Below are 10,061 nucleotides of genomic sequence, written 5' to 3'. Positions count from 1 at the left end.
AATGAGGTGACCAGAACTGCACACAGAACTCAAGTTGTGGCCTAACTAATGATTGATACAGTTCCAGCAGAACCTCCCTGCTCTTATATTCTATACATCGGCTAATAAAGGAAAGGATTCCATAAGCCTTCTCAACCAACTTATCAACCTATCCTGCTACTTTCAGGGATTTGTGGACATTCACTTCAAGGTCCCTCACTTCCTCTACACCTCTCAGCATTCACCCATTAATTGTGTATTCCTTTGCTGTGTTTGACCTCACCAAAGGCATCACCTCACACTTCTCCAAGTTGAGTTCCATTTGCCACTTTTCTGCCCACCTGACCAGTCCATTTCTCCAGCTCTCCTAATGAGCATTTCACCACGTGCCTTGAGCTGAGTTACTCATCACAGAATTCCCACTATCTGATTTACTCTTGTAGCCAGAGTATGTATATGAATGGTCCAGTTAAGCTTTTGTCAGTGGTAACCCCCAGGATGTTGATGGTGGGGGGATTCAGCGATGGTAATGCTGTTGATCGTCAAAGGGAGATGGTTACATTCTCTCTTGTTGGAGATGGTCATTGCCTGGTACTTATGTGGTGTGAATGTTACTTGCCACTTAGCAGCCCAAGTCTGAATGTTGTCCAGGTCTTGCTGCTTCTGGACACGGACTCCTTCAGTATCTGAGATGTCCCGAATTTGTCCTTTTATGAAACCTTGGTCAGGACTCACTTGGAATATTGTATCCAGTCTTGGTCTCCTCACATGATGGGTGATATTGAGGCTTTGGAAAGGGTACAGAGGAGAGACATTCGACTAATTCCCAGTATAAGACATTTTGGTTATCAAGGTAGACTAAAAGAGTTGGGACCCTACACCTTAGAGAAACCAAGACTGAGGGGTGATCCGATTGAGGTTCATAAATAATGAAGGGTCCAATTTGGCATGGGAGAGGAGTCAAAACTTTATATTGGAAAAGGCAAGATGGCACCCGGATCACATTAAATTTCATTTTCAGTGGTGGGTGAATGTACCAGGATGGCTGAGTGGTTAAGGCGTTGGACTTAAGATCCAATAGACATGTGTCTGCGTGGGTTCAAACCCTACTCCTGGTATCTGTGCTTACAAAATGTTATTTATTCTTTTCCTGACTTTTGCCTTGCACCATCATCTCTTCTGTCATTTGATCACTCTTGCCTTCCAACTGATCACAGCTTCCTATTATTTGATCTGCCCCAGCACCGTTCCTTGGCTCTGCGCTTGCTTATAAACTGGCAAATCTTTAACTTAATCTCCTCTGTACCCTGACAATGACCTTCTCATCCTTCCTGGATTGTGGTTCCTCACAGGATCCGCTGCCTCTCCGACTCCCCTCCAGGTAACTGAAGGCCCTGAGCCTTGGTCTCGCTTTATACGCTAGCTGGTAGTTGATTCCTTGCAGGTCTGCCACCGCTCAGGAGAAGCTCAAGACCCAGATCAAGCAAAGCATCAAGAGGAATGTGAACAAAGGATCCCTGGTGCAGAGCAAGGGACAGGGAGCCTCCGGCTCCTTCAAAATCAGCAAGAAGGAAAACCCAGGGAAAAGTGGGAAAGAAGGTGAAGAAACCAGCAGCCAAGAAATCTTTAATGAAGAAACCAGCAGACAAGAAATCTTCAGTGAAGAAACCAGCAGACAAGAAATCTTTAGTGAAGAAACCAGCAGACAAGAAAGTGACAACAAAGAAAGTAACAGCCAAGAAAACGAGCAGCAAGGCGGCGGCAACGCCAAATAAGGCGGTGAAGAAAGCAGCGCTTCAGAAAAAGTCTCCTGCGAAGAAGGTCAAAAAAGGCAAGGGTGCGGCGGGCGGAAAGGTGCTGAAGAAAGTGCAGACATGGAAGAGCAAGGTCAAGCCGAAAGCAGCGAAGTCTCAGAAAGCAGGGTCTGGAAAGAAGTGAAAGCGCGGGAAACTTGTAAACATCTGAACACAAAGGCTCTTCTCAGAGCTACCCACATCTCTCAGGAAAGAGCTGATCCCCTGATCAAATGATCCCTGTCCAGGCCCCGCCTGCAGATTCCACATGGAAATGATTTGGAGTAAATCCAGGATCCCTGGTGACTCCCCTCCACCCAGCCCTTTCCCCACTCTCTGTCATAAAACAAAGGGATGTCCGGCCCTCACTCTAACTGGGGATGTGTTCGGTGCAGTCTCAGTTCACAAATTCAGGGGGAGAGTTTGTAAGACAGTAACACTGGCGGAGAAACCCCACCTCACAACTCAAACCCCAACACATGAGTTTCTCCAATTCAGCTGGAGTCGGGTGACAACAGGAGCTGGGATAGGCTGTGATCGGGAATGTTAGGAATGGATTTGTTCAGGGAGGAACGTACCTGGAATCTCCGAAAATAATAGTTCCTTATTTCCCCAGATGACACATTCTGCAGTGAGAATGAAAAGTCTCTTCACTGCTTCACATTTACTAATTGTTTGGTTCGAGATGAATAATGAGTCAGAGAGTAATGACAGGATCTGAAGCTTCTCTCACACCAGCCCTTGAATGACTCAGTGTGAAGTGTCCAATGTGTGAAGCTACTGCCAGGGTTTGTCAATCTGAACAGTTTCAGCTCAGTTACTGGGGGCCTGGAATCCCCGCAGTTTGACTCTGTCTCTGATTGGTCACCCGCTTCTCAATGCAATTCTTAACCAATAGGAGAATCACATATAAGTAAATAGAAGTTCTCATTGGCTTAGATTTTCCAATTGGAAAAAGCCTGGCAATTCCAGAGCCAGAAGGAATTGAAGTGATGGAAAATTTCAATTTTCAGGCAACAATTTTAAAACCTCTCATTTTATGTTCTGTTTTACTGTATTTACCGTCACAAAATCCTGACGCGATTTTAGGAATCGTTTTCATTTGTCAATCTGTTAACTGTAAGCGGCGGGAGGAAGGTCCAGTACAGCAATTTAAAACGGGACAAATATCAGCTTCCTCTCTGTAAAAGGAACACATTAGCGACTAACCGCTTCTCACAGGCTTCTCGGGGACTGACAGAAACGAGCGGTTTCTGATCTTTTCTCCTGAAAGAGGCGGATAATGCTGCAGGGAGCAATGAACTGCCCTTCACTTTCTGGCTGCTAATACACCCCTGACTTTAAACAGTTCAAACAGCGACTGATGCTTCTGCCGGAAAATGAGCAGATTCACCAGAATGATCCCGGTCCATCATGGCCAAAGACATCCAGCTGGCCCGCCGCATCTGCGGGGAACGCACCTAAAACCCAGCTTCAGTAACAAGTGTAACAAGGGCTCTTTTCAGAGCCACAAAATCAGCAAAGGAAAGAGCTGCCATCTCTGTTCATCATCAAACCCATTAGATTGGAGGGGCGGCCACATGGTTTCTGTTTTGTCACATCACTTTCCCGAAAGGCCTGTCGGACTGAGAGCTGATCTGGAATTTAGAAAGCAGCATTACCGGAGACTCATTGCTGCTCAGCACAATCTCAACCCCGCTCCTGGGATCCGTTAGCTGGCATTTGGGGAAAAGAAATGGATCCCAGTTTTATTTGGAAGGCATTAATGGAGCCGGGTCCGTTCACATGAGGGTTATTAACAAACATTACCCAATAAGTTCACTAATATTTGAATCCATTGGAGATCAGTACACAGGATATGTAAGGCAGCTCGGTCACTCTGACTGAAACCGCCAGTTCCCCGGGGTTGCAGACCCTGACACTGCGGGGAGAGAATCCCCGACTCTATCCCGCTGCCGGATGAAACAGACAGCTCTGTGTCCGGAGAATAGGGGGGCCGGGGGGAAGGCACATATTAAAGCGCTGCAATGGACTCAGCTCCTGTGTGTGAACAACTCTCACTGATTCCGTCCTCTGGGAACAGTGCGGTCGAAACAGATCAGGTTAGGAGAGAAACACACAGCCCGAGAATGGCCTCTTTCTTCCTGCATTTACTCTGTTCTGGGAGCAGATTCTCATTGAGAAGTGGCGCTCAGATCACCAGAGAGAAAAAAAAGACACAATTCAAACTGTCCAAATGAAAAACAGAGAATTAACCTGGACACTTCCATGATTAAATTAATTCATCAGCTCCGAACCAGTTCCCGTTAATGTACCGGGATAATCTCGGGATTTATCAATTCGAAGGCAGCGGGATTTATTAAATTGTTGAATCTGACACCCGGTAGTTCAGTTCTTCACTTAACTAGAGGGGGAGATGTGTGAGCAGAGAAACAGAGCGAAATCCAGAGAGGGAACTGAAAACACACCTGGACAGATGTGAACAGGTCAATCCACTGTGACAATAACTCCATCTCTGACTCCTTCCTGACAGTAACCAGTCCTTTCACAGAGACTGTGAGTGGCTCTGAAAAGAGCCATTGGTTTATTAGATGACATTTTGGCCGCTTTACTTTTTCTGGGAGCTCTTGAGTGCTGGATTTCTTGGGCAGCAGCACGGCCTGGATATTAGGCAGCACCCCGCCATGAGCGATAGTCACCCCTCCCAGCAGCTTGTTGAGCTCCTCGTCGTTGCGGACGGCCAGCTGCAGGTGTCTGGGAATGATGCGGGTCTTCTTGTTGTCCCAGGCCGCGTTACCGGCCAGCTCGAGGATTTCAGCGGTCAGATACTCGAGCACAGCAGCCAGATCGACCGGGGCTCCGGCACCCACACGCTCAGCATAGTTACCCTTTCTCAGGAGCCTGTGAACACGGCCCACCGGGAACTGCAGTCCAGCCCGGGAGGAGCGAGACTTGGCCTTGGCCCGAGCTTTCCCGCCGGTCTTTCCTCTTCCAGCCATTTCCACAATCTCACAAATACTTTCACAAAGAATGAATAATTTCCTTAGCATTGATAGCATGCCGCAGGCAGTCAGGATGGCCGAGCGGTCTAAGGCGCTGCGTTCAGGTCGCAGTATCCACTGGAGGCGTGGGTTCGAATCCCACTTCTGACAAGTTGTGTTTTGACTGAACTGGAGGCGTTTGGGAGCAGCGGTAAAAAGCAAAGAAAAATCAGGTAAGAACATGGGCAAACAAAATAACAATGGACCCAAAGATGTTGCATGAAAACATTAGAGTCAGAGGCAACTAAGCAAACAGCAGGGCACAGAAAAGATCAAAAATGTAACCTTTGTTTCGGTTTGGAAGATGTTGCCAATATCCTGAAAGAATACATCACTGTCTTCCCGAATGAGAGGGTGATGCAGATATTGTTATTAAGGAGGAGGAGTGTGAAGTATTGGACGTGATAACATAAGGAGAGAGGAAGTCTTAATTGGATGAGCATCCTTGTATGTGGATAAATCACCAGGACCAGATGAAATGTACCCCAGGCTGTTGAAAGAAGCCAGGGAAGAAATAGTGGAAGGTCTGACCATCATTTTCCAATCCCTCGCTGGATACAGGTGTGGTGCCAGAGGATTGGAGGTCTTGTAACGTTGCAATAAAAGCAAAATACGAGGCAGATCAAGCAGGGCTGATCCTTTTCAGTAGAGAAACAGGGCTGAATTCCCTGAACCAGTGCTACAGCTTTCAGAATAGAAGGAGCCTATACACACCTGATGGGTTCCACTTAAACAAAAGAGCTGGAGGTGTTGACGGTCAGAACAGATAAAATGTGGAGGAGTGTTTGAAGCAGATGCTGTGTGGTTACTGTAGTTGTACTATGGAGTTATTTCAAGGAGGTGATTCTGAATGTAATGGATCAACGTGGACCCGTCCAAGGCAAAGGTTCTAAACTTCTCTGTGGTCCAGCCTGGTTGAATGGAACTGAAGCAAACAAATCATCCAGAAGTGGAAAATAAATATAAGGCCATGAAAGCACAGAATTCAGATGGATGCAATACCAGATGGTATGGCAAGAGTGTAAAACAGCAACAGACTGGTGAATAAAACTTTCCCATTGAATGAGACAAGAGAAGAGAAGGGTAATAATAGTGTCAGGTGAGTTGTGACACTATTCACATTCCACCTTGATCTGAATAGGACTGTTGAAGGGAGTGATTGAGAAGAATAGAGGAGAAATGAAAAGAAAGGAGAAATAAACAAAAGGTCTTTTGATTTTAGAATGCTTGTTTTTGGAAATGACAGACTGTAAAGTGTGTGTGTCAGAAGATATAGAGCGAAGTTGGATATGACAAGATCACAGGAAAGTTGTGCCCTGAGACAAGGTGTGTGTTGACAGGAAAGCTGCTTTCTTTTGCACAATATGTAATTTATTCATATAATTTGTGCAATTACATTGCAAAGCAGTTCAAATTTAATATTACATAAGGTACAATACAGATCAGTGTCCTTCAATAATGCACGTGATGTATCTCACTATCCCTGCCTGCACAGGTTATATTTACAGTATTTACATTACACATCAAACATTCTCTGGTGCAAACAGTCCGAGGGGTTTTACACGGGTTCCAGCCCCTCACTGTACTATGGCCTACTAGGGCCTCAGACTGCAGCCTTTCCCCATTGAGTCTCCATGGTGGCTTCCCCAAGCTTTAATGCCGTCCCACAGCACATAGTCTTGGACGTTGCAATGTGCCAGTCTGCAACACTCGGTCATGGACAGCTCTTTGCACTGGAATACCTGTCCCACGGCCGGGCTCGTTCTCAATAGAGATCATTTCAAATGAACATTTCCTAAATCCGTGCTTTCTCTCTCGCAATAAAGAGAACAGGATGTCTAGCAGATTCAGTGTGAGACAATAACACTGCCGGGTAAAGGCCGCTTTCTAACTCCAATCTTAACACAGGAGATTCCCCAAACAGCTACAGTAAGGTGTTGTAAACTGATGGAAGCGGATGTGTGTGGAAATGGTGATGTTACTGAGGAGGTTTCTTCGTATAGAATGGACTGTGTTTAGGTGGGAATATTACTGAGTGTTAATTGCATCGGGACCATATTTAAAAGCTCCGGCTTTCTGGAAAGCCTTGACTATGAAGGCCGAGTCTGGAAGGGTTTGTGTGGAGAGCTGGGTTTCGGTTCTACTGTTAATAAAGGGTTTGAAATTGGCAGCCCGGAGGAAACTGGAGGTGGAGCTGAAAGATGAGGGGCCGTTCTCTCTCTGTCTGTCACTCTGGGTGCATCCTCCATCTAGCTCTCTGTTTAATCTTCACTCTTGTCTCGACCCCTCCCTGCTCTCACTCTGCCTTTCTCAGCCACGTCCGGGTGGCCTGTAAAAAAAGGAGCCTGACGGAATCAGTCTCTTTTATTGTGCACTGATTTGAGGCAAGAATCAACATGTCTGGCAGTAAACAAGAGTATGCTCCAGGCTGGCAGTATGTTAGAATCCATGAGGAAAGGCATCATCACCCTCATCGACAAGCGGAAGGGGGAGCAGACAGAAATAAGAAATTGGTGGCCCATCTCACTGCTTAATGCTGACTATAAGATTCTGTTAAAAGTCATAGCCAGTCGATTCAAGTCTGCTCTGGAGTTGGTGATTCACCCTGATCAGACCTATACTACACAAGGCAGAACAATCTCTGATAGCATTGCGCTACTCAGGGATATGATCACCTATGTACGGGACAGGAGGGTGGACACCTGCCTCATCAGCCTGGACCAGGAGAAGGCTTTTGACAGGATATCGCACACTTACATGATGGATGTGCATTCCAAAATGGGGTTTGGGGAGGGAATCTGCAATTGGGTCAAACTACTCTCCACAATCATCAGTAGTGCAGTCTCAATCAATGGGTGGGAATCAGAAAGTTTCCCGATCCAATCTGGAGTCAGACAGGGCTGTCTTCTCTCCCCTGTCTTGTTTGTTTGCAGTATTGAACCCTTTGCTGAGTCTATTAGGAAGAATGCGAGCATCAGAGGGGTGACAATCCCAGGCAGCGGAGGCACTCAGGTTAAAACCTCCCTGTGCATGGATAACGTCGCCGTTTTATGCTCGGATCCACTGTCTGTGCGCAGACTAATGAGCATCTGCGACCAGCTCGAACTGGCCTTGGGAGCCAATGTTAAACATGGCAAGAGTGAGGCCATGTTCTTTGGGAACTCGGCTGACCGATCCTTTGTCCCCTTCACCGTTAGGTCAGATTACCTGAAGGTGCTGGGGATATGGTTTGGAAGGGCTGGGACGTGCACCAAAACCTGGAAGGAGCGAGTAGCCAGGGTCCAACATAAGCTGAGCATGTGGGAGCAGCGATCTCTCTCCATTATGGGTAAGAACCTGGTCATCAAGGGCGAGGTGCTCACATTGCTGTACGTGGTGCTGGTCTGGCCCATACCGCATTCCTGCGCTGTGGCGATCACCTGAGCCATTTTCCGCTTCATCTGGGGATCCAAAATGGTCCGAGTCCGGAGGGACACGATGTTCAAACCTCTGGATAAGGGCGGGAAAAATGTACCCAACGTCGCCCTCATCCTTCTGGCTACCTTTGTGTGTGTAGATCCCCAGTTTGCAAACTTCAAGTGTCACTACGTGCTGAGGTTCTATCTGTCCCCGGTTTTTCAAATGATGGGCCTGGTCATATTGCCGCGGAATGCTCCATCCAGTTGGACTGTGCCATACTGACTATCCTTCATGGAAAAGTTTCTGTGGAGAAACACCTTTGACCACCAATCCATCAGGCAGTGGTCTGCACGGAATATCCTCAAGGCCCTACGGGAAAAGGAGATGGTGGATCCTGTCGGATGGTCCCCTGAGCAGAAGTCCAAAGTCATTTGGCAGAATGCCTCATCACCAGAACGTTCAAACAAGCATCAAAATGTAGCCTGGCTGATGATGAGAAGAGCCCTCCCCGTCAGATCCTTCCTGCACACCCGAAGTCTCACCCCATCCACACGCGGCCCTCGAGGTGGCTGTGGTGGAAAAGAGACGTTGCCCACCTCTTTCTGGAATGTGTCTTTGCAAAGCAGGTGTGGAAGAGATGCAATGGTTTTTGTCGAGGTTCATCCCAAGCAGCTCTGTAGCACAGGAGTCTGTGCTCTGTGGGCTGTTCCCAGGGACGCACACCGAGATAAACATCAACTGTTGCTGGAGGACTATCAATTCGTTGAAAGACGCTCTTTGGTCTGCCCGAAACTTGCTGGTCTTCCAGTGCAAAGAGTTGTCCACGACCGAATGTTGCAGACTGACACATTCCAAGGTCCAGGACTACGTGCTGAGGGACGCACTAAAGCTTGGGGCAGCTGCAGCAAAGGCTCAATGTGGAAAGACCACTGTATAAGGTCCCCTGACCAAGCTGAACTGAGGGGCTGGATCCATGGGAAACCACTCGAACTGTAGCCAGAAAATATTTGTTTGCTATAAAATGTACATGGCATGACAATGAAATGGAAGGGTTGTGAGGCAACTCACTCCTGCATTGAAGGAAACTGATCTCCTTTGCACTCTCTGTATTGTTTGACTTGGTGCTTTTTGGAACTGTTTTGTAATGTATTTTTTTTTTACAGATTTTTATGAATAAAGTATATTTTGGAAATTAATAAAAGAAAGTCTGGCAGAGGTAAAGGAGGGAAAGGACTGGGCAAAGGCGGAGCAAAGCGGCACCGCAAAGTGCTTCGTGATAATATCCAGGGCATCACCAAACCAGCAATCCGCCGCCTGGCTCGCCGTGGCGGGGTCAAGCGGATCTCGGGTTTGATCGATGAGGAGACTCGCGGGGTGTTGAAGGTTTTCCTGGAGAATGTGATCAGGGATGCGGTCACCTACACTGAACACGCCAAGCGCAAGACGGTCACTGCCATGGATGTGGTGTACGCTCTGAAACGGCAGGGCCGCACTCTCTACGAATTCAGCGGCTGAACAACTCGACCCTTTCCAGCAAACACAACAAAGGCTCTTCTAAGAGCCACCCACCGCCTCACAGAGAGAGCAATGACCTGGAAACGGGAGCTGGGATAGGCTGTTTAGAACTGTCTAGAATAAATCTGTGCTGTGTTCGAGATACAAAACTGGAATCCCCAAATTTGACATTTCATTTGCAGCAAGGATGTGCAGTGGATTTGATTTTCTGAACGGGCTGTGTAAACAGCGCCTGAGGCTCTTCAGTTAGTTATTTCTCCAGTCGACACATGCCCTCAGTGAAAAGCCACATCACTCCTCCAGAATCACTCATTGTTTTCATAGAATTTCAAAA

At 47.3% G+C, this 10,061-nt stretch overlaps 2 non-coding genes across 2 annotated transcripts; both read left to right on the top strand.

The window, feature by feature from the left end:
* The first annotated feature begins 1,014 nt into the window (after nucleotides 1-1,014).
* Nucleotides 1,015-1,097, top strand: trnal-uaa (transfer RNA leucine (anticodon UAA)). The gene has a single exon. It is a non-coding gene; the product is annotated as a tRNA-Leu (tRNA).
* A 3,744-nt stretch (nucleotides 1,098-4,841) lies between these two features.
* Nucleotides 4,842-4,924, top strand: trnal-cag (transfer RNA leucine (anticodon CAG)). The gene has a single exon. It is a non-coding gene; the product is annotated as a tRNA-Leu (tRNA).
* Nucleotides 4,925-10,061: the final 5,137 nt, after the last annotated feature.

This window comes from Heterodontus francisci, unplaced genomic scaffold (genome assembly GCF_036365525.1).
Source record: "Heterodontus francisci isolate sHetFra1 unplaced genomic scaffold, sHetFra1.hap1 HAP1_SCAFFOLD_51_2, whole genome shotgun sequence".
Classification (NCBI taxonomy): domain Eukaryota; kingdom Metazoa; phylum Chordata; class Chondrichthyes; order Heterodontiformes; family Heterodontidae; genus Heterodontus; species Heterodontus francisci.
Note: the sequence above shows the minus strand (reverse complement) of the source record. Positions and strands in the feature narration are given on the sequence as shown.